This window comes from Nansenia antarctica (genome assembly GCF_963989245.1).
Source record: "Nansenia antarctica genome assembly, chromosome: 5".
Classification (NCBI taxonomy): Eukaryota; Metazoa; Chordata; class Actinopteri; order Argentiniformes; family Microstomatidae; genus Nansenia; species Nansenia antarctica.
This window is the reverse complement of record NC_137690.1, coordinates 51212350-51233316: the sequence shown is the minus strand read 5'-3', so window position 1 is coordinate 51233316 and position 20967 is coordinate 51212350. Positions and strand designations below refer to the sequence as shown.

Genomic DNA, 20967 nt, shown 5'->3' with positions numbered 1-20967 from the left:
CCATAATGACAGTATAGGGGAGGAGACCTAAAAAAACTCCCCCCGCCCCCATTTCCCTTTTTTTTTTTTACTAGGGCCTCGCATGACTCAATGTTTCTTTTGCTTCCGATCCAATGGCTGTAAAAGTGGGCGAGGACCTGAGGAGACGTTACAGTATGATTGCATAGAGCATTTCACATTTACATTTACATTTTTGGCATTTAGCAGATGGCTTTATCCCAAGCAACTTACAACAAATACATTGTAAGTGAATACAAGTAAGTGAATCCTCTATCCATCAGTCATAGCAAGAAAAAGTCATCTATACTCGGGCCAGGGGCCATTGGCAGTCATAACGCTAGAAGAAGGATTTTTATTTTTTATTTTACAGTAGAGAAACTGTGCAGCGGGGGTAGAGGTGATGAAGAGGTCTCGGGGGACGGTTAAGGAATTTGCATTTGAATGTCAACACTCTTAAAAGACATTGCGCAGAGAAACAATCATTTAATTCAAAACAGGTTTGCATCTAATGGCATCCGAAATAGTTGTGTGTGTGTGTGTGTGTGTGTGTGTGTGCTTATGCTTGCTTCTGTGGCTCAAATGAAAGGGACAGAACACATCCAGCACGGTAGTCAGAAGGTGATTTAAGTCAACAGGAGAGATGGAGGAGAAGGAAAGTGTTAGTTTACTCCATTAATTCAGTGCCGGGAGTTGACTGTGAATTCATCTTGAGTTGACAGTAATCACCTATAATCAGACTTAATGGCTTAAAGTAATGAGAACCTTTTCCTCCCCCCATTCCTCCCTCCCCCTCTCTCTCTCATCTCCCTCTCCCTCTCTTTCTGTCTGTGAACTTAATGTTGATTTGTGGGCTTTTTTTTAAAAATGAGAACAGTGCTTTGTAATGAAGCTAACACTTGACCTAGAAGGTATACTCACTACCGTGTGAAACACCGTACCTCTCAAAACAGATAAATGTCTCTGCGCATGAAGCACAGTATAATAGAGTACACAGTATATGTGCCATTTAACTCGAAACAGTATCAGACTTGAGACAGAGGCAGTCTTGTTTCTATGTAAGCGTATGTGTGTGTGTGTGTGTGTGTGTGTGTGTGTGTGTGTGTGTGTGTGTGTGTGTGTGTGCATGTGTCTGTCAGTTTCCATGGAGATTGAGATATATTTGAATTCATTAACTTGAATGTACAGTGGAAAATATTTCTTAGATCTCTCATACTCCTACAGTACATATGTATGAATGTATGTACATATTTAAGCATGAACCAGCATTAAACACTAAATAAGAAATGTGTGAATGTATGGATATGGGAATGTACACTTTTGTGTGGCCATGTACAGTTGAATGTGAAAATTGAAAATCAGATTGCACAGAGAATCCACAGAGTCCACGTGGCTGGTAAAAACACCCAAACAAATGATCCAGAGTTAATTCCCTGAAACCACCTTACAACTGGTAAAAAAAAAACATATAGCGTAATACCTTGCAAGCCCACGTGGGCATTGATAGTGAGGGCAGGACACTTTCATTCAGGAGAGACTGTGTGTTTGTTGGAAACTGCAGCCGATGAATGCCAGGCATGCAAGCATGTGCCTGCAATCCTAATTCGGAAGTCCCCACTTCAGGTCCAGATGTTATTTACTAAGCCCCCACCTCTGCCCTGCTTTATTACTCCTGTGACCTAAACAGAGGTGGATCTCTAAGTCTGTTTGATGGACTGTAAAATGGCTGCTCGTAATCGAGATAAAGTCTGGGAGAGTCTGTGACTGGGAAACAAGCCTCTAGCTACTGTCTTTTAACAGATCCCTTGCTGTGGGTTAAAGGAAAGGTGTTGCAGTTCTCTACCTGGCTATCCCTTTCCTTCAGCCTCACTATAAAAACAAACTTGAGAGAAGAGAATCTACTGTGGAGGAGAGAAGGAATGAGTTTGAGTCTTTCATCATCTTTAATTAAGGCCTGCGGGCCCTAACCCCCCCCCCCCAGCTCGCTCCTCCTCCTCCCTCTCCCTCACTCTCGCTCTCCCTCACTCTCCCTCTCCTCCTCCCTCTCCCTCGCTCCCTCTCCCTCGCTCCCTCTCCCTCTCTCAGGTCGGCAGAGCGCTGCTGTGCCAGTGAGAGTTTAGGTCAGATGAGGACGGTGCGCTCTCAGACACAGCTATGCAATGCCTTTTTTTTTTCTCCTCTTCCTTTTCATCCACATGGACACAATTTCAGGGACAGAATATATATTTTAAAATATATATTTTTTTAAAAAGCCCTTTTTGACCCTGCGGCGTGGTGTGTGTGTCGATGTGAGAGAGAAGCTCAGATACAGCATCATCATACCGTCTGCCCCCCTCCTCCTCCCCCACCTCCATCAAAAGTGAGCGCCCATCCCGCTCCGACAGAGCCCCAGATCACTGCAGTGCATGCTGGGTAAGAGAGGACAACTCAGGACAAGCGCGGGGGCTCTGAGGATACGGATAAAAAAATAAAAATAAATATCTGCCAGTGTCAGCCAGAGTCGAGGTATCCTCATGCCACCCTGCCCCATGCAAACCCATTACGATGCATATCCAGTATTGTTCCGATTTCAACCATCTCATCGCCATCATCATCTCGTTATCGAACAAAAGGACATTTGAGCATCTATGCATAAACTAAACGACTTGTGGTTTCGACACAAACAGGATTTCTTTTGAAGTATTGTCTTTTTACTTGCTTGACACAACGGAGGCTATTTCTAGCCAATCACATGTTTCCTATTTTGCTGTAGGGGGCCGAGCGACATCCTGAGGGACCAATCCACGCAGCGTTATCTGATCCGCTACTGATGCACTCCATCACCGCATGCAAATATTATTTCAACAGGGTGTTTATCTGATCCAACTGGCACTGAAGGCAACACATGCATTGTGTCTCTCTTTTTTTTTTTCTTTTTTTTTTTGTGCTCTTATGTCTTGTAAGCAGGGACCCTGGTCTCAAAGAGAGAGAGGGAGAGAGAGAGAGAGTCCCCTTCATAAATAACGGTTAGGCTAAATAAAAAAATAAAAAGATAAAAGGTGTGCATGTGGGATAGATGTCCTCATGCAGTATACAGCATAGTGTGCCCAAAACAACCAGGATCACAGGACTGACCCCTGTGGCATTGTTAAGGCTAACCTGGTCTGTTGTGCCATCAACTGTAACCCCTGGCAACAGGGTACTCCATGTCTACTCACTATACAGAACCACCAGTGTATTAGAGTGTGTGAACTAGTTCACAGTGTTTGTGTTGTACTGTGTACATACTTATGCATGCTCAAGCGGGGTGTGGGTCTGTACATCGTAGGCAACTGGGAGAGCCCTACAGGGATGCATGTTTACACATTGTATGTCACCACCGATTACACTCTCACTCTCTCTCTCTCTCTCTCTCTCTCTCTCTCTCTCTCTCTCTCTCACCCTCTCTCTCCCTGTGCTGCGCCTCTTTCCCTCCAGCAGTGTGGCCTGGTTACTACTACTTACTACTAGCCCAGGTCTGAGTAATCTGGAGGCTCCGCCTGGACCAAAGGACCACTGAAACCCTTCTGAAACCCAATAAGCCCCCAGAGAGTCTCTGTTGACTATCACATGATGATCAAAACACAACAACATCAGCCTAAACTTCCTGCCTGTTGTTTAAGTCATAAGTCACCGGTGTAGCAGCTCACGAGGGAATGGCTTCCTGTCATTAAGCGCGATCGTCTGCATTCTTGGACCAGCAGTTCGGAATTTGGGGTTAATTAGCTTGGCAGCAGCTGATCACCACGGCCCTGAGAGGATTTACATGTGTACTGTACAGGTGCTGTGCAAAGCAGTCATTTAAGACTTTGTTTTAAGATATAACTCACATTTACAGGGCAGACATTAATCTTCTGAAACTGAAGTTGAACATGTAAACAGATTTTGCAGCGACCAACACCCATAAATTACTGAACGTACATAGCATGCTAAATACATTCAATGAATATTCACAGAAAACCAAGGGACAAACAAAACAATAAAAAAAGCGTTGACCTTTATAAAACATTCCATTGTGTACAAGTAGAGGCACGGATGCTTAATTTGAGAACATCAATGAAAAAAGGCGCTTATTCTTTTCCCAGAACCACATAAACACAGAAGCACATACGTTCCCAAAGCAAAGCTGTGATACCCTGCTTAAATGCCAACAGCATAAACAGAATGCAAACTCAGACACAGTCAGAGAGACCAACGAGGAGCAGGTTTCTTTCCCTCCAGGTACACGATCACACACCACTGCTCTAAAGTAAACACTAGGCTTTCCCAGGCGGGCGGAGTGGGCGGGAAACTGAGACAGGACGGACGCATGGCTGGACAGTGGCGAGCCCTCGGACGGACGGGATGTTTCTTGGCAGACATACAGGAAGTGCTCAAATCCTGAGTCCACACTGTGGCATTCTGGGCAGTGTACCAAACAAAAACAACAAAACAAAGTGAGAAATAAAACAACAAACAAAGTGAAACTGAATAAAGAAACTGAACAGAACCTGTGGTATATGTGGTATTCAAATGTTTCTTGAGTCCTGACTAAATACAACCAATGCATTATTTTGGCATGGAATGAGTACACTGTTACACTAACTTGAAAAAAAAAGAAGAAAATTCACAAAGAGCCTGGCACGCGCAGTGTTTACTCTCTGTAGAGACTAAGGAGAGAGATTCCGTTCTAACTGCCTGCTTAATGTAATGTGTTGGGAAGAAAATATGACCACTATTCAGCGTCCTCCCTCTTCCTTTACACACCGTCCTCCAATGGGCTCCTCCGGCCGTCACAAAGGTCTCTAGGAGAATGTGATAGGCTGCCAAACTGCAAATAGGTCAACAATAGGCACCCAAGGATTTTCTCCAAGCTCCTCCTCCGATTGGTCTGTTACTCTTGTCTCTGGTGCCAAAAGAGCTAGCTCGCTAGGGAAACTGGCCAAACTTCTGCAAAAACAACAATACAGGCACAGAGGCTACAGTACAGAGTGCACCTCTTTTGGGCAGCTACCATTTTGCCTACATTAAGAAAGAATAGGATTAAGTCTTCAACTGCAGGATTGACCCAAAGGAGACAAACCCCCCCAAAAAAATCTGATGTCACATCGGTCCTAAACCACAGGCTGAATTCCTTGGATTCTAAAACCATAAAGATTTGGCATGATGACAGACTTTCACTCCCCCTCTCTGGGTGTATTGGGCTGGCCTCCTCCCCACAGCTGGAGTGATCCGACCAGATGCCAAGCCTGAACAAATGGACAGCTAGGGAACAGAGAAGTGAGCTTTGTGAAGACTCAGCAAACTATCTAGGACACTTCTTAGTTAGATAACTTTTTAAGCAGTCAGTCTAGTTCAAGTCTGAACTGGATGATGTAAGAATATCACAGCATTTCTCAGAAAACAAAGGAGGCTAACAATGACCAACTCCTCTAAGCCTGATGAATTAACATTTTAGACTGAAGCCTCTTAGCACTGGGTTTGAATGATGACATGGCTCCATTCACAGGGTTCTCTTTCAGTCGATTTGGTTTGACCTCTCACTATGGGTCACACACTCTGTGAACCTATTTGTTGAAGATACCCCTATACAATCACGCCAGGTACAGGCCAGTGACGCTTGCAGGCAGTTAGTGCCACCTACCGCCTGTCCTATATATAGGAACTAGCAAGCTCACCCTTTATATCCTGGCCATTCTTCATTCGCTGATTGTAGAGCCGTACTGTAGTGTTTTCTTGTAGCTAGCTACAACTTAACTGTTCTATTGGGGATCTGGTTCTCCTAGGGCCTTATGTAGTCTCTACTTGAATCCTGCAGTACAAATTCAATTCCTCAAACTATAGGCTTATAACTTGCTAGGTCCCTTACATAGGCTATGGTTAGCACTCGGACAGTCAGTTAGTGACTCGTGATTTTTGGACCACTTGAGCCCTTGGCTAGCTTCGGAAAAGCACATTCTTTCCTCACCTCGAGCAAGGAATATAACCGCCCTGTTCACAGGAAGGTTAGTTAGTTCGTCATCGTAGTTAGCCTACACTGCATAGCTTACAGTACATAAATACATCCATTCGGCCTTGTAGAACAGCGTCTCCTGTAGCAGTCAGAGGCGCTACTGGAGGGACTGTCTCTGAGGAATCAACAGATGAGAGAACAGAACGACACAGGAATCTGAGGGCCACCATGTAAGGGGAGAGGGAGAGCTGGCAAATAAATAAACAGGTATCACTAAATTAAAGCATCTAGGCAAACAGACTCAGAAACACCGGAGACAACGCAGAAGCCCAACCAAAAACAAGCAAAAGGAAGTTGGGGACTGGAAAGTAGGAAGAAGGGAAGCACATTTCGAGAAAGGAATAGATGGAAGACAGTTTGAAGAGATGGAGAATAGATGGAAGACAGTTTGAAGAGATGGAGAATAGACAGACAGACAGACAGACAGACCCAAAACCATGGTAGCAAAACCATTGTTCATAATCATTACGCTACTGCGATTGAGTAAAGTATATCTACTTGAAAATAAAGTTGAATAAAAATTGTTTTCTAAAATGTATTCAAGCGGTTGATGGTCGCCTTTTTCGTCCACGTTCGAGGCCAATAACCGTCAGTTACACTGTTATACAATAAACCATGTCAGCCCTAATGTCTAGGCCACAATCCTATGATTCAGCTTTTCTACTTGACATGATCGACCAATACATGTAAAAAAAAACGCCATAGTCAAGCACAGCACAGGTCCCTTATGAGATACTCTACTCAGCAGTCAGCACATTTCCCCCACAACTTTGGCAGCTTGTAAATAACAGGGTAATGATGCTGGCCAACTGCCTCAGAGCAAAGGTGAAGGTCAGACGAGTCAATTCATTACTACAGCAAGAGCATTAAAACGTGTGTGAAGACTAGCAATAAAAGAAGACAGATAGAGATGAAAAACATGATTATAATTATCTCCTAAAACCTTTGCAACAGAATGGATGAATTGCTGTGACATTTTAGTGAATTGTTCTTAAGTTATTTTCTTTATCTGTTATTAAAGACAAATACAGGCACGGCGGCCATTTTGCCCTCTCGCCTGCCATTCTACACGACATGTGCATGTATGGTTTGAGTGTGGTGCTGTTGCCTCTGGGTAATCTAAGCATTCAGGAAAAAACTTTAACGAGATGCCCCTCCATCTCCCTCGCTAACTAGTTCCTTCAATCCCTCTCTTGACTCTCTCCTCTCCCCCTTTCTCTCTCTCCCCCTCTCTTCTCTCCCTCTCCCTCTCTCTTCTCTCCCTCTTGGCAATCCAACTCTCAAGCAGCCCACATTTTTTTGGCTGGCGCCAAGATGGTTTTTTCCATGTACTGTATCCACATTCTACTCTTTTTTTCCACAGCTTTTGTTTTTAAGACAACCCTTGGCATTAGCCATCCAAAGGGAAAAAAAATAAGGCCTTATGAGATTTTTCTCCAAAATGTCTAAAGCAGTGAGTGTTCTTGACAACTTTGTTTACACCAGACAAAACTCAAGTGGTGCATAGCCGACCTACCTCAGAGCAGGGGCTACTGACAGAAAAACCAAAGCAATGACACCTCTGACAGGATCAGACGATAAAGTGATTGCTCTGAGCAACCAAACTTAAGGGATCCTCCTCCACTTCTAAATACCACATCTTGATGTTCCCATTACCTCCCAGCGGGGTGTAAAGTTGGACAACTCTCAATATTCCCTGCAAACTGAAGACTCGGAAAACGATTAAAGACTGAAACAGCTTAAGTACAACGAGAAGAGAAGCTGGAGAATTTCCCATCAGTTGTTTGTTTTTCACTGATACAATTTGAGTGAAAAATGTTTACTTTAAAGGTGTTCTTTTCTAAATGTTTACTTTCTTTTCCCTCTCAAAATCTTATCAGAGAATGACAAACAACGGGTACAGTCTGAGATACGATGTGAATGTTTGGAGTATCTTTCCTTTTGTGTAGTAAGCATGTTCCCTGTGTTGCACTGTACTCTACTGGCCTGGACGTAATTAAACAGAGGTTGTGTCACCATTGTTGGAAAGCCTGTGTCCCCATGGACAGGAAAACCTCTTCGTCAACAACTTGAACACACAGACTATTTTCATCTACAGTGCTTCAACTTTAACAGTCCTACAGTACTTAAACAGTACTTCTACTTCATCATCATGGATGTATTTTTTGTTTTACCATTATTGTTCTATTCCTGCTTAGCCAAGTTCATTATTATTAACGTATTCCAATGAAAGGAAAGCATAAGCTTATCCTCTTGGTACAGTAAGCCCGCAGTGGCCTACTGCACAATTGACCCCTCTAGCATATTCTAGAGAGGGTCAAATGGTTAGTATTTGCTGGCGGTCAAAGACAATTGGGAACTACTGTACTGTGCCATGCTATGGGAGAATGTAATACATCCATAATGTGTTTATTAATCATGTATTAATCACGTATTAATCACGTTCCAAACACACAATTTCGAAATTGCCATTTATTTAGCCAGGTTAAGTCTCAATGAGATTTTTAAAAATGTCTTTTACAAGGGAGACCTGGCCAAGAAAGCAGCATAAAAAATTACAGACACACATTTGACGTATCTATCTTTCCTGTTATTCAAACTATGTCTAAAACTATTTCCAAACGATATATCAATGAAAAGACCAGTGCACTGTTCACACAGGCCTTTTCCCTAGCCCCCCCCCAAACTTCTATTCCAACCTCAGTAAATGACCTTCTACACGATTTCAACTTAAAAATCACAAAAACCATTGATGATATTGCACCCATTAGATCCAAATGCATCTCTGGTAAGCAAAAAGCTCCCTGGAGAACTGCCCCATCCGTAAAGACCCAAAAAAGAGAATGTCGTAAAGCAGAGCGCAGATGGAGAAAAACAAACCTTCAAGTCCACTATGATATCTATAAAGAGAATCTTCAGAACTATAACTTAGAAATAAGAAGTGCCAGGCAATCATTTTTCTCTAAGATCATAAACAATAACATCAATAATGCCCGCATCCTTTTCAGAACTGTTGACAGACTAACAAATCCCCCAACACCCATTGCTCAGGAATTTCACTCAACTAGTAAATGCAATGAGCTTGCATCCTTTTTTAACAATAAAATAGAAACCATTAGACAAGGCATTAGGTCTTCTGTGTCAGGCATGAACAACATGTCCCCATTAACAACCCCAAATAGAGCGGACATAACAACCATGTCACAATTTGACACCATTGATTACAAGACCCTAGATCAGCGGTTCCCAACCTTCTTGGACTCAAGGCCCACTTAAAAATCTCTAAAGTATTCGCGGCCCACACAGGCATTTTACGCATGCGTAACATTTTTCGGGGGGGTGTCTCATCATTATTCTCCATAAGTTCCTATCTATCGGTATCACACTGATGATGTTTTTTTTTTGTTTTTTTACGGTTTTAAAGAAAAAAAATACAGTACCATGATTTTTTTTGCGGAATAAAATAAAAAAATCTACATTTATTTATTTTTGCCCATGATTTGGCGGCCCGCTTGCAGTACCCTCGCGGCCCACCAGAGGGTCGCGGCCCATAGGTTGGGAATCGCTGCCCTAGATAAAATCATGTCACGTCTTAAACCATCCACCTGTGCCCTTGATGTCCTGCCAACAAGCTTTTTAAAAAACATATTTAGCTGCATGGCAGGCGAACTAATACAAATAATTAACACCTCCCTTTCATCAGAAATCTTCCCTGAAGCCCTGAAAACTGCAGTTATTAAGCCTCTACTAAAAAAGAACGGCCTAGACCCATTTGTACTAAACAACTACAGACCCATATCAAACCTTCCCTGTACAGGAACAATTATTGAAATGGTTGCCCACGAACAACGTAGCAATTATTTGACCCTAAATGATCTCTTTGATGACTTTCAATCAGGCTTTCGCCCCCTACATAGCACTGAAACGGCCCTTATTAAGGTCCTTAATGACATTCGCGTAAACACAGACTCCGGAAAAATCTCAGTTTTGGTACTACTAGATCTTAGTGCTGCCTTTGACACTGTAGGCAATGACATTCTAATAGATAGACTAAAAACCTGGGTAGGACTTTCGGGCACTGCCCTAAACTGGTTTAGATCCTACCTACAGGACAGAAGCTACTATGTCTCCATTGGCAACTTTGTATCTGACCAAATTAAAATGACATGTGGGGTTCCCCAAGGGTCAATCCTTGGCCTCCTTCTATTCAATCTCTACATGCTTCCATTGGGACACATCATAAAAAAGAACAAAGTTGCCTACCACAACTATGCGGATGACACTCAAATCTACATAGCCCTCTCACCGAACGACTATAGTCCCATTGACAATCTCTGTAATTGCATTGAGCAAATAAACGCCTGGATGACACAAAACTTCCTCCAACTAAACAAGGACAAAACAGAGATAATTGTATTCGGTGCACCTGACAAAAGATCGAAAGTCAGTGCAAAACTTGATTCTCTCTCTCTTCACAGTAAAAAACTGGTCAGAAATCTTGGTGTAATTCTAGACTCCGATCTAAACTTCAACAGCCACATAAACTCAATAACTAAATCAGCCTACTATCACCTGAAAAACATAACAAGAATGAGAGGTTTCATGTCCAAGCAAGACCTTGAAAAACTCATCCATGCATTTGTTTTGAGTAGACTTGATTATTGTAATGGTCTACTAACAGGCCTATCGAAAGGAGCTGTTCGTAAATTGCAGCTCATCCAAAACGCCGCTGCTAGGGTCCTAACAAAAACAAAGAAATTTGAACACATTACACCAATCCTGAGATCCCTGCACTGGCTACCAGTCTCTCAGAGAATAGAATTCAAAATCCTCCTAATTACATACAAATCACAAAATGGTCTTGGACCAAAATACATATCAGATCTCCTCCCACCCTATATTCCCGCAAGGTTCCTAAGGTCAGCTGAGACAAATCAGCTAATAATTCAAAGAGTAAAAACAAAACACGGTGCAGCAGCTTTCAGTCACGCTGCTGCATGCTCCTGGAACAAACTCCCTGAAGAAATCAAACAGGCCCTAAGTTTCACATTGAAGGCAGGCAAGATTATTTCAGCAATGTTACTAGTCAAAATAATTTACAGACCTGGATTTCATTTTCCTCCAGAACTTTTATCCTAGCTTTAAAAACTTTTAGTGAGACAAGCTCCTGCAGTTTCATAGGTTCTTGAAGCTCATTCCATGCCAAAGCGGCAGACAGCTGGAAGGCCTTTTTGCCAAACTTAGTCCGAGACCGTCAGCAGGACACTGCTTTGAGAACGAGAACAAGCTGATTTGTTCGCCGCTCTTTTTTTCAGCGACCTTCCGATTGCTGGCCGGCCTCTCTAACCGTTAGGCTAACTGCCACCCCACAATGTGACTTTCCCGGTTAAATATGGGTTCAATAAAAATGAACTGGTTCACTCTGCCCAAATGCAACATAGGGAGAATAATCAACTCTGAATGACTAGTAGGGCCCCTGCTCATTTCTTCATTACACCACATCATCACCACAACCAAGGCAATCTCCTATACAGTATACTGTCCTTATAGAGCATTATTACCACTGGGATATTCCTGCAACATTTAGGGAAGGTTATAGCCTACATTTCACATCGACATTTAAGTCATTCAGCAGACGATTTTATCCAAAGTGTTTTTACAATTTGTCTAAATAAGTGAATCAAGAATACATCAGTCATCATAATCCATCAGGAGATAATAATAATAATAATAATAATAATAATAGTTTTATTGCCATGCAATCAACTTGTCAGTCAATTGTTGGAATTTGGTATTTTTATGCTCTAGGCAAGGGGTCCGCCATAGACGGCGACCCTGGAGCAATTAGGGGTTCAGTGCCTTTCACAAGGACACCTCGACACGTGGCCAGCCAGGGTTCGAACCACCGAACTTGCGGTCATTAGATGCCGGCTCTACCTCCTGAGCCACTGCCGCCCCCGCAGCATCCTTCTACATCTGTGGTGGTGTGACTTTAGGCTCCATCACTGGCAGCGCTGCCAGGCCCACTCCTTCCACAGTTTGTTTAACCCAGAGGCTCAGGTTTCAGCTCCTGGAGGCTTCCCACTACACACATCACACACATCTGAAGTTCAAACCACACACCAAATCATAACAAAAACATATATCACTTTGCACTTGCTGACCCGTATGGCTTGGGAAAACTCTAACGCTGAGTAAACTCCCCGGCCAAATAAGCATGTATCATAACAAATGACGTGTTTGCCACCCGCCCCCCTGTGGCGGTTCATTTACAAATGTCTCTGTGCTGTTAACATAGAGTTAACATGGATTTCCTCTGATTTGGGGCATGTTTCAGTTGACGGAAATATTAGGAAATATCTAAGATCATCCATTTTCTCAGGCTGATGTCTCCCTGGAGACAAGCCGAGGAGGCACGCTTGCTTACACAATCATTTGTGTAATGGATGCACTGCAACTCTGCTATAAAAATAAATAAAAAAAATAAAAATGCACTCTCGGAAAGAGCAAAATAAAGCCTTTGCAAAAATAATTACAAAACCATAGATCACTGAAAAGCAAGCCTATATCTAAAAGAGCAACCTTAAAAAAACAAATCATGCAGTTTTTATGGTAGTCACTGCATCCAATTTGGTGAATTTAATCCATGCCACATAGGGAGCAGCAGAAAGTCCAACCATCAGAGCATAGCACACAGGGGTTTTTATCTGGCCCAGCCAGGGCACTCAGCACCGTGACGCCACATACTGTTTTGCCCACCGATGTCCCCTCCATGTACCCTGTGCCTCCCTCCCTCTCCATCTGTGAGCTGCGCTCCCTGTGGTGTGTGTGTGTGTGTGTGTCAAACCAGGGGGCAATGAGTCCAACTGAAACCTCATGCAACCTGCAACCTGCCATCTATCCTGGACCTGTTCCACTCCAGAACCAGTAAGAGAGCAGGAAAGATCATGGCTGATCCCTCCCACCCCGGTCACCACCTTTCCCAAAGTCTCCCATCTGGAAAAAGACTTGGGTCTATCAAGACCAAAACCACGCACCACCTGAACAGTTTCTTCCCCATGGCAGTGGGCCTCACAAACAAGCCCCCTGCCCCTCATTGACTCTGAGACTACCAGCCCCATCCCTCTCCTGTCACACACACACACACACACACACACACACACACAAACACACACACACACACACACACACACACCTGACAATGTAATCTATATTAGTTTTACATACTCTAATTTACAGCCAACGTAATTATTGTCCTACTGCCCCTTTCTGCCATTGTCTTTTAAACTATTTAGCTTATATAGTGTTGTTTATTACATTGTTTATTATATTGTTGTTTGTGTCTTTATGACTTATGCACCAACCACACCAAGTCAATTTCCTGTATATGCGAACATACTTGGCAATAAAAATAATTCCGATTCTGATTCTGACTCTGATGCACAGTTTGAGCACTAGTATATTGAGAGACCTCCCCTCTATGTACACAGACAGACTCACAGGCCTGTTTCACCATTGTTCCACTTCACTCAGGAATTAGATTAGATTAGATTCAACCTTATTGTCATTATACAAGTACCAGACTAATACAAGTTCCAGACAACAAAATGCAGTATCCCAGACTCACTGTACCTGCACTGTGTCTGTTTAAGCTACCGTGTTGACTCTACTGATGGCCTCTACTGCCATTGACTCAACATTGCTTCTGTTATCATTGTCAATGATACTGCTGTAGCTGCAATGGAGTACAGTTGAGTTAGTATAGAGCCAACAAAAGAAGAAGAACCTGCGTCATTGTCCCGCCACGGTTTTAACATAGTTTGAACTGTGGCGGGCGTCATTAGATACAGTATACAGACAGCCATTGTGAAAATTCCATGGCAAATTTCCTCGCCACGGTTCGGGCTGTGAACTGGTCAAATTCAGGGAGAAAACTAGAGTGCCCTCCCTATGTATTGGGACAGTGACGCTGATGTTTTCTTCCTTTGGTTTCATACTTGAAAGGTTTGGCTTTTAATCAAACAACTACTTTCAGGTTAAAGTATAGATTTGAGCTTTTATTTGGAATGCATTTATGTTTCACCAGTTTCACCATTTAGAAATGACAACCATTTCTATCCATAGTCCCCATATTTCATTACCGTATTAGGAGAAGGCCAGGAGATACTAGGCTATCCCGGGTGTCATTACGAGTCCATGTCCTGGGCGAATCAGGAGCTTGAAACCAACAACGTTATCCTAAATGGCATTAAAAGACCTGAGACTTTGAAACATTAGCATGTTTTTACTTAATACAGACAGTTTTAGAAGTAGGCCTACACATTTCAACATTATCCAGCGGTAGCTATGGGCAGGGGTGGGCCCAGCCCACCCAAACATGCGTCTTGCCGACTCGATCAAAAGTTAAGACATTTCTGAATTGTTAATATCCCGGGGCTTGTTTGAATGTTTCATGTTTAAGAGGTTTATGGTAGACAGTGTAAGAACAGCCTTGTATTAACAGGTCTTAATACAGGTTGGCCAGAGGTCAATGTGTGGACACCAGGGGAGGCTGGTGGAGGTAGAAATCCGAGGACGGCCCCGCGGTGGCGTAGCGGTCTAAGCACTAGCCACTAGTGCAAGCTGCCCACCGGGGACTGGGTCGAATCCCGGTCTCGCCAGACCCGGATATGGCCAGGGCACACAGGGAGCGCATATTGAGCGGCCGCTCCCAAAGGGGGGTATAGGACTATTTCCGGACAAGGATCCGTCGCGCAACACCGCCCCCTGGGTGCCGGAATAACGGTGTCGGGCTCGAGGAGCCAGTCAGCTAGTCTGCCTGGCGATCTCCTCTGGGGCTGCCGGCTACGGGGTCGTGCGGCGGATCCTACGCAATAGGCAGGGGATAATTGGATGCTAGGTTGGGTTCAATTGGATACCAAATTGGGTGAAAAAAGGGATAAAATCTGAAGAAAAAATAAAATAAAAAAAAAGAAATCCGAGGACGGACTCATTGTAATGCATGGAACGGAATGAGGAATGTTGTTTGATACCATTCCTTATTCCAGTCCATGCATTACAATGAGCCGTCCTCCGATTTCTACCTCCATCAGCCTCCCCTGGTGTCCTCACCTCAAAGAACATCTTCTTCTAAAACATTAGATTGGCAAAATAGCAACACTGTACTCCATTTACTCCATTTGACAGAGAGGTTGTCGTGCGATTGGTTTGAGACTTTTGAAATTATTAAGTTCCTCAGAAATTCAAATTAAGGCATAGGACACCCAAAAACAACAAAGATTACTGACAGTCAAGAAGCCCAATTACATTTTCCCAGGCAGAAATACGCTATAAAGCGTTTCCTGAGTGGACTCCATGGACCACTAATCCCTCTCGATTGGCTATGTCCTACAGAACAGCCTCTTAGAGCACAACCACAGAGGACACAGTCTCAGTGGGGAAGGGTCTCAGAGGATGGGGTATGGGGGTGGGGGTGGGGGTGGGGGGGGGGTATGGATGGAGAGGGCTGGAGTCTAGCCTAACGAGAGAGAAAGGCATGTTCTAGCTTTAATAAATAGTGCAAGTCACAAATTCAAATGAGAGAAGCAGGTTTTCTAGAGCACTTTCAGAGAGAGAGGGAGAGAGCAAGAGCAAGCGAAAGAGAGAGAGAGAACGTGAGTGAGATAGTGTGTGTGTGTGAGAGAGAGAGAGAGCAAGAGTGAGCAAGCCAGAGAGAGAGAGAGAGAGAGAGATAGAGAGAGAGAAAGAGAAGGGTGTAAGACAGGCTTCAAACAAGAGAGAGGCCATGATGTAAAGAGACTGTGTTACAGGGAGACAGATGGCTGTTGTAGAGGGGCAATGTTAGAGAGAGAGAGAGAGCTGCAGCATTGGCACACACACAATCGTGTCCAGAGGGCCCTTTGAAATACGGGGTGATGAAACCTCCTGTGCGTGTTGGCAGCGGGACAGGGCAGGGGCCGCGGCCCACGGAGGAACAGCCAGAGGGTTACATAACAGGCCACACAGCCGGGGGCTTCCACCCCAACATTCCTTAAAGGTGAAAGAACACTGCCTGCAAGAGGGAAGGGGGGGGGGGCGAAAGAGGGACAGAGTGAGTGAGAGAGAGAGGAGAGAGAGAGAGGGAGAGATGGGCACCATGGAAACCAACATGCTCTGTTTGTAGTGTACCCCAACATCACAAGCACAGTGAGTGTTTGTACCCCAACATCATGAGCACAGCGAGGGCTTGTACCCCAACATCATGAGCACAGTGAGAGCTTCACTATTAAACAAATGGCACCAACGCTGACTAGCTGTGGGTCATGTTCAGTATCCTCAACACTGACTAGCTGTGGGTCATGTTCAGTATCCTCAACACTGACTAGCTGTGGGTCATGTTCAGTATTCTCAACAATGACTAGCTGTGGGTCATGTTCAGTATCCTCAACGCTGACTAGCTGTGGGTCATGTTCAGTATCCTCAAAAGCGAAAACAACCGACCAGACACGGCAATTGCTGATGCCTCCATTGTTTTCTTAACGGGCACCACAGAACACAAGAGCAGTGCGGCAAAGGAGTGTGGCCGACGTTACGCTCAGTTATGAAAACTGGGAACTCTCGGTTCTACATCCCATTCCACAATTACTGTACTCCTTTACGAGGCCTCTGGATAACTCTGTACGAGCCCACCACTAAACGCACTAAAATACATAATGATAGCACAGAACAACCAAAATGAGTGAGATGTGTACCCACTGTACTTCCTTCTGCTTTTCGGATACTTGCTATGCGAGCGTCACCACAGGGCTGTAATCTGAGGGGCCTGCTGTGAAGGATCCAAATTATGTCAGAAGAACATCATTTTTTGACGTTGTCATTGCGATGAACCTTCATCTCATGATGGCCCTGCTGATCTTGTCATGTCATGTGGGTCTCTTGTGTGTGAGACTGCTTATGTAAGAGGTTTGTTGTCTCCAGGAAAAGAGAGCTGGCTGTGTGTGTGTGTGTGTGTGTGTGTGTGTGTGTGTGTGTGTGTGTGTAGTATGGCCCAGTCCTCCGTCTGTCTGCCACCTTGCAACCCTGTCACTGCTTTCCATTGATCCTGTCTTTGCTGTTCAGTTCTCCCCCCAAATTGGAATAAAGCAAGACTTTTGATGAGGTACATTATGACTATACATAGGCTAGGCAAGCCCACTACTACTACTACTACTACTAATAATAATAATAATAAATATGATACTGTATGTAACAACATATTAATAGTGTTATTACTAAAACAAGCAATTACAGCTATTAGTTACTATACAGGTATAGGGGAAACGTACTGTAACCCTTCTCTGCCAGGGTGAAAAGATGATAGACAAAACCAAAAATCAATGAATTGATCATTATTCCATGACCCCATATGACTTGTTTTGATACTGGCAATTGTAGTGCTGCTTACCCTGCCTGACCTCCCTGAAGAAGTGCACCTCAGAGACACAGGAGAAGAAAATTGAAGATGAAAGCTTTTCTCTCTCTCTCTCTCTCTCTCTCTCTCTCTCTCTCTCTCTCTCTCTCTCTCTCTCTCTCTCTCTCTCTCTCTCTCTCTCTCTCCTCTCTCTCTCTCTCTCTCTCCCTCTCTCCCTCTCTCTCTCTCTCTCTCTCTCTCTCTCTCTCTCTCTCTCTCCCTCTCTCTCCCTGTCCATTAATTATTCATCCCTCTCCAGCTTTGAGTGTGTTTCTAAAAAGCTCCCTGAAGCGGACACACACACGGCTGCAGCAGCAGCAGCAGCACACTAGCCCAAGGTTTGCTCATATAGAGCTCTTCTCAGGCAGCAACACACCACTCAGGACCTTACAAGGATCACATGATCACTGGCCAAACAGCTCGGAGTCGAGGCACAGGCATGGTCTTCAACATACTCACAGGCCTCTGTCAGGGGTTAATGGGAGAGTACAGTACTTAACTGTTGGTTGTGTTGGCATTGCGGGAGGTAGGATCCATTCACACATGAGAGAAAGAGAAAAACATCAAGTTTTTAAGAACATTTGTCTGCTTTACATCTTACAGCAATGGTGCCAATTCAAGGCAGAAGGACAGAGCTCTGAGGTACTGTATCTTGCACAACTCAGCTGCTATTCACGTCAAAAACCTTCAAGCTTTAATTATTTATTTCTGAGGACTTTGAACTCTGATAAAATAGCAGGGTACACAAAGTGACTGTGCAAGTATAAGTAGTATGGATTGGATAGCACCAGTTCAACTTCCATTAAGAGCAGTATGTTTAATACACGTTAAGTTTAACTTTAAAAAACACTTTGTTGTTCACATAGATTGCAAAGACACATCAATATGTATCATGTTAGAAAATAATCTGTAAAAATGTATTTAATTAAAATGTGTATTTTCAACTGGGTGCAGATGACAGAACACACCTGACCTGACTAACCAGAAACACCTGTCAACTATGTACTGGACTATGTACAAAAAGTGTTGGCATTTCTAAAAATATATCTATAAAAATAAAAAAACACCCTCAAATAGAATCTATACTTCATAGCAATTGTTTAATTTAAAATCCAAACTTTTCTAGTATTGCCAAAAGAAAAGAAATTGCTTCACTGTCCCAATATTTACAGAGGATACTGTCTTGCAGGAGTATTACAAGTTCTGTCTGTATAGCTGCAACCCAGTTCTCTCCTTCTTAACTTTCTCTCTCTTTATCCCTCTTTCTCGTAACTCGCAAAACCAAGCATGACATGGGCAATACAAATAAGACAAATATTTCAAAAGGAGCGGAAAGCGCCACACTCTTCATTGAACTTTCATTTTGTCTGTGGCTCAGTGACTTCTGTGATTAATGCCTTTGTTTCTCTTTATATCCACAGGGGCTCTCAATCAAGAAAAAAAATGCATTTTAAAGGAACAAATGGTACCATGTGTATTGGTACTAGGTTGTCTCTCTGAAATGCATGAACTCTGGATGGCAGACAGCCCTGAGTCAGACTACAAACTTTTAAAAAGTTTTCTAATAGCGGTGAATAGTGCATATCCTTGTAAACAAACAAAACCTAAAAATGGTAGAGGAAGTCAAGTGCTCTACCTCAACACCAGATTTTTGGAAAGCACTTTGTTTGGACTTTTAAAAGGAGCTACACATGACATTTTCACTGTACTACTGCAAATGGCCTTGAACCATCTGCAGGGATTGTGGTGCGATAGTGTTTTACAAGTAGCTAATGGCTCCCCACCAACATTTCGATTGGCTATGGTATGGTGTATTGACTTCTCCTGGTATGGCCACTCTTGTGAAATCATAGCTCATTACAGAAAGTAGGCAAATCAAAACTAGCCTAACCGTAGAAAATATTTATTATTACCTGTTCACTTGACATCTTGGGATCTTATCTCAATGGTCTGGACAGCTGATTTTGTGATGGAAGCTAACTCGTACCAATAGCTAATGTAAACAAAGCTTATTTAATTGCAATACATGGCTGCAGCAGTCAATGTCAACGTCACAGTCAGATGTCATGTGTAGCTCCTTTGGGTGCACAAAGGGTGATTTCCAGTCGACTATAAGCAAATAATACTTGTCGGGAACATAACAAGTAATAAGTAATTCTTACTTGGCATTGTTACCACATACCCAATGATTATTTGATTATTATCTCTGTTTTAACAACAAAGCACACTTTCATACTGTATATCCACTGTGGTTTCAAAGCAACCAAATAAACAAGGAGTTGAGAAGTTTCTGTCCAGAGGAGTACATTGGCACTGATTTAATGATCATCCAATATCAAAAAGGGGATAAGTTCAGAGAGGAATCAAAAACGGCCTGTGGCTTCATAAAAACATGTTTTCATCTCTGACGTTTTCTTTAGGACGGGGTGCATCATTTGATTGCTTGGATTCCCCTTAAATCTAATTAGTTTGATGTGCGCTTTTTGCTTGAAAATCCCACCCTGAGGAGAACACACAAATCGAGCTCTCTCTGGGAGACTCAAACAATTTTCTGTGTAAACAGACACTGTGCCTCCTCCTGAGGTCAAGACTGCATCTCACATGCTCACATAACTCAATAACTCCTGGGCTTCAGGACGAGTCAGATTCATTGTCTTTTATGGAGAGCTGTGTGATTCTGAAGTTTGCCAATGTCTCTGAAGCACCAATGGAGTTGATAAACCTGTTCCAAAACAAATGGAATCTGTTTCCAAAACCATCCCCAGTTTGACTGTTTTCATTAATTTGTCATTTCTGAGAAATATGAAATATGAAAATATAACAGTCTAATATATAATATATCAGTCTCTCACTATTAAGACAATGCTCTACCCTTATACAAGTGTATCTCTGCAAGAATAGTGGAGCTGTCATTAGCCAGGTTTCCACAGTGATGCCAGTGTGTGCCATGGCACTAGTGGCCTTCCGGTGCTCAAATCCCTACGCCTCAAGCCTCGTGAACAAGCCTGTTTTAATTTCCACAGCTGGGCTCCCAAATCCCTCCCCATAGTATAATCTCCAGTTGGTTTACAACCTGCAGTTTGTGTGGTGGCAAGCTAGAAAGGAGACGCATGGCCTCTGGTTACCAGAAGTTAGGGTCACTTTTATGAGCTAGACATTATGTGTTCACAGTACAGCCTTGCAAGATCTGCAAAGATTCTGGAGTGGTAGTGGTTAAAAGTCATAGCTCCCCACCAAATGTTACATTGGCTGTGGTACTGGCGTATTGATTTCTCCTTGCCACTTTATTGTCAAATCAGAAAGTAGGCAAATCCAAACTATATGTAGTGTTGTGTATAAAGCAAATGTTTATTATTATCTGTTCTCAATGGTCTGGACAGACAATGTGGCTAAGGAAACTAGCTATTGCTAGAAGACAAACAAACAGCTCATTGTAATTGCAATATCAATGCGTAGCTCCTTTAAGCACATTTAAGCACCATTATATTTTTAAAAAGCATCATCTGAATTAATCAGATTGTGTTGTAACAGC

General features: G+C 43.2%; 1 protein-coding gene across 3 annotated transcripts in view; it reads right to left on the bottom strand.

Annotated features, from left to right (window-relative positions):
* Positions 1 to 20967, bottom strand: part of thrb (thyroid hormone receptor beta) — a 77693-nt gene that overhangs the window by 43981 nt on the left and 12745 nt on the right. The window contains exon 1 of one of the 3 annotated variants that reach the window (XM_080532994.1): positions 14149 to 14240. The exons of the other annotated variants lie outside the window; for them this stretch is intronic. The gene's annotated coding sequence lies outside the window, so the exon portion shown is untranslated. Of the gene's footprint in view, positions 1 to 14148; positions 14241 to 20967 lie in introns of those variants that run through there. 3 annotated transcript variants of the gene reach the window in all.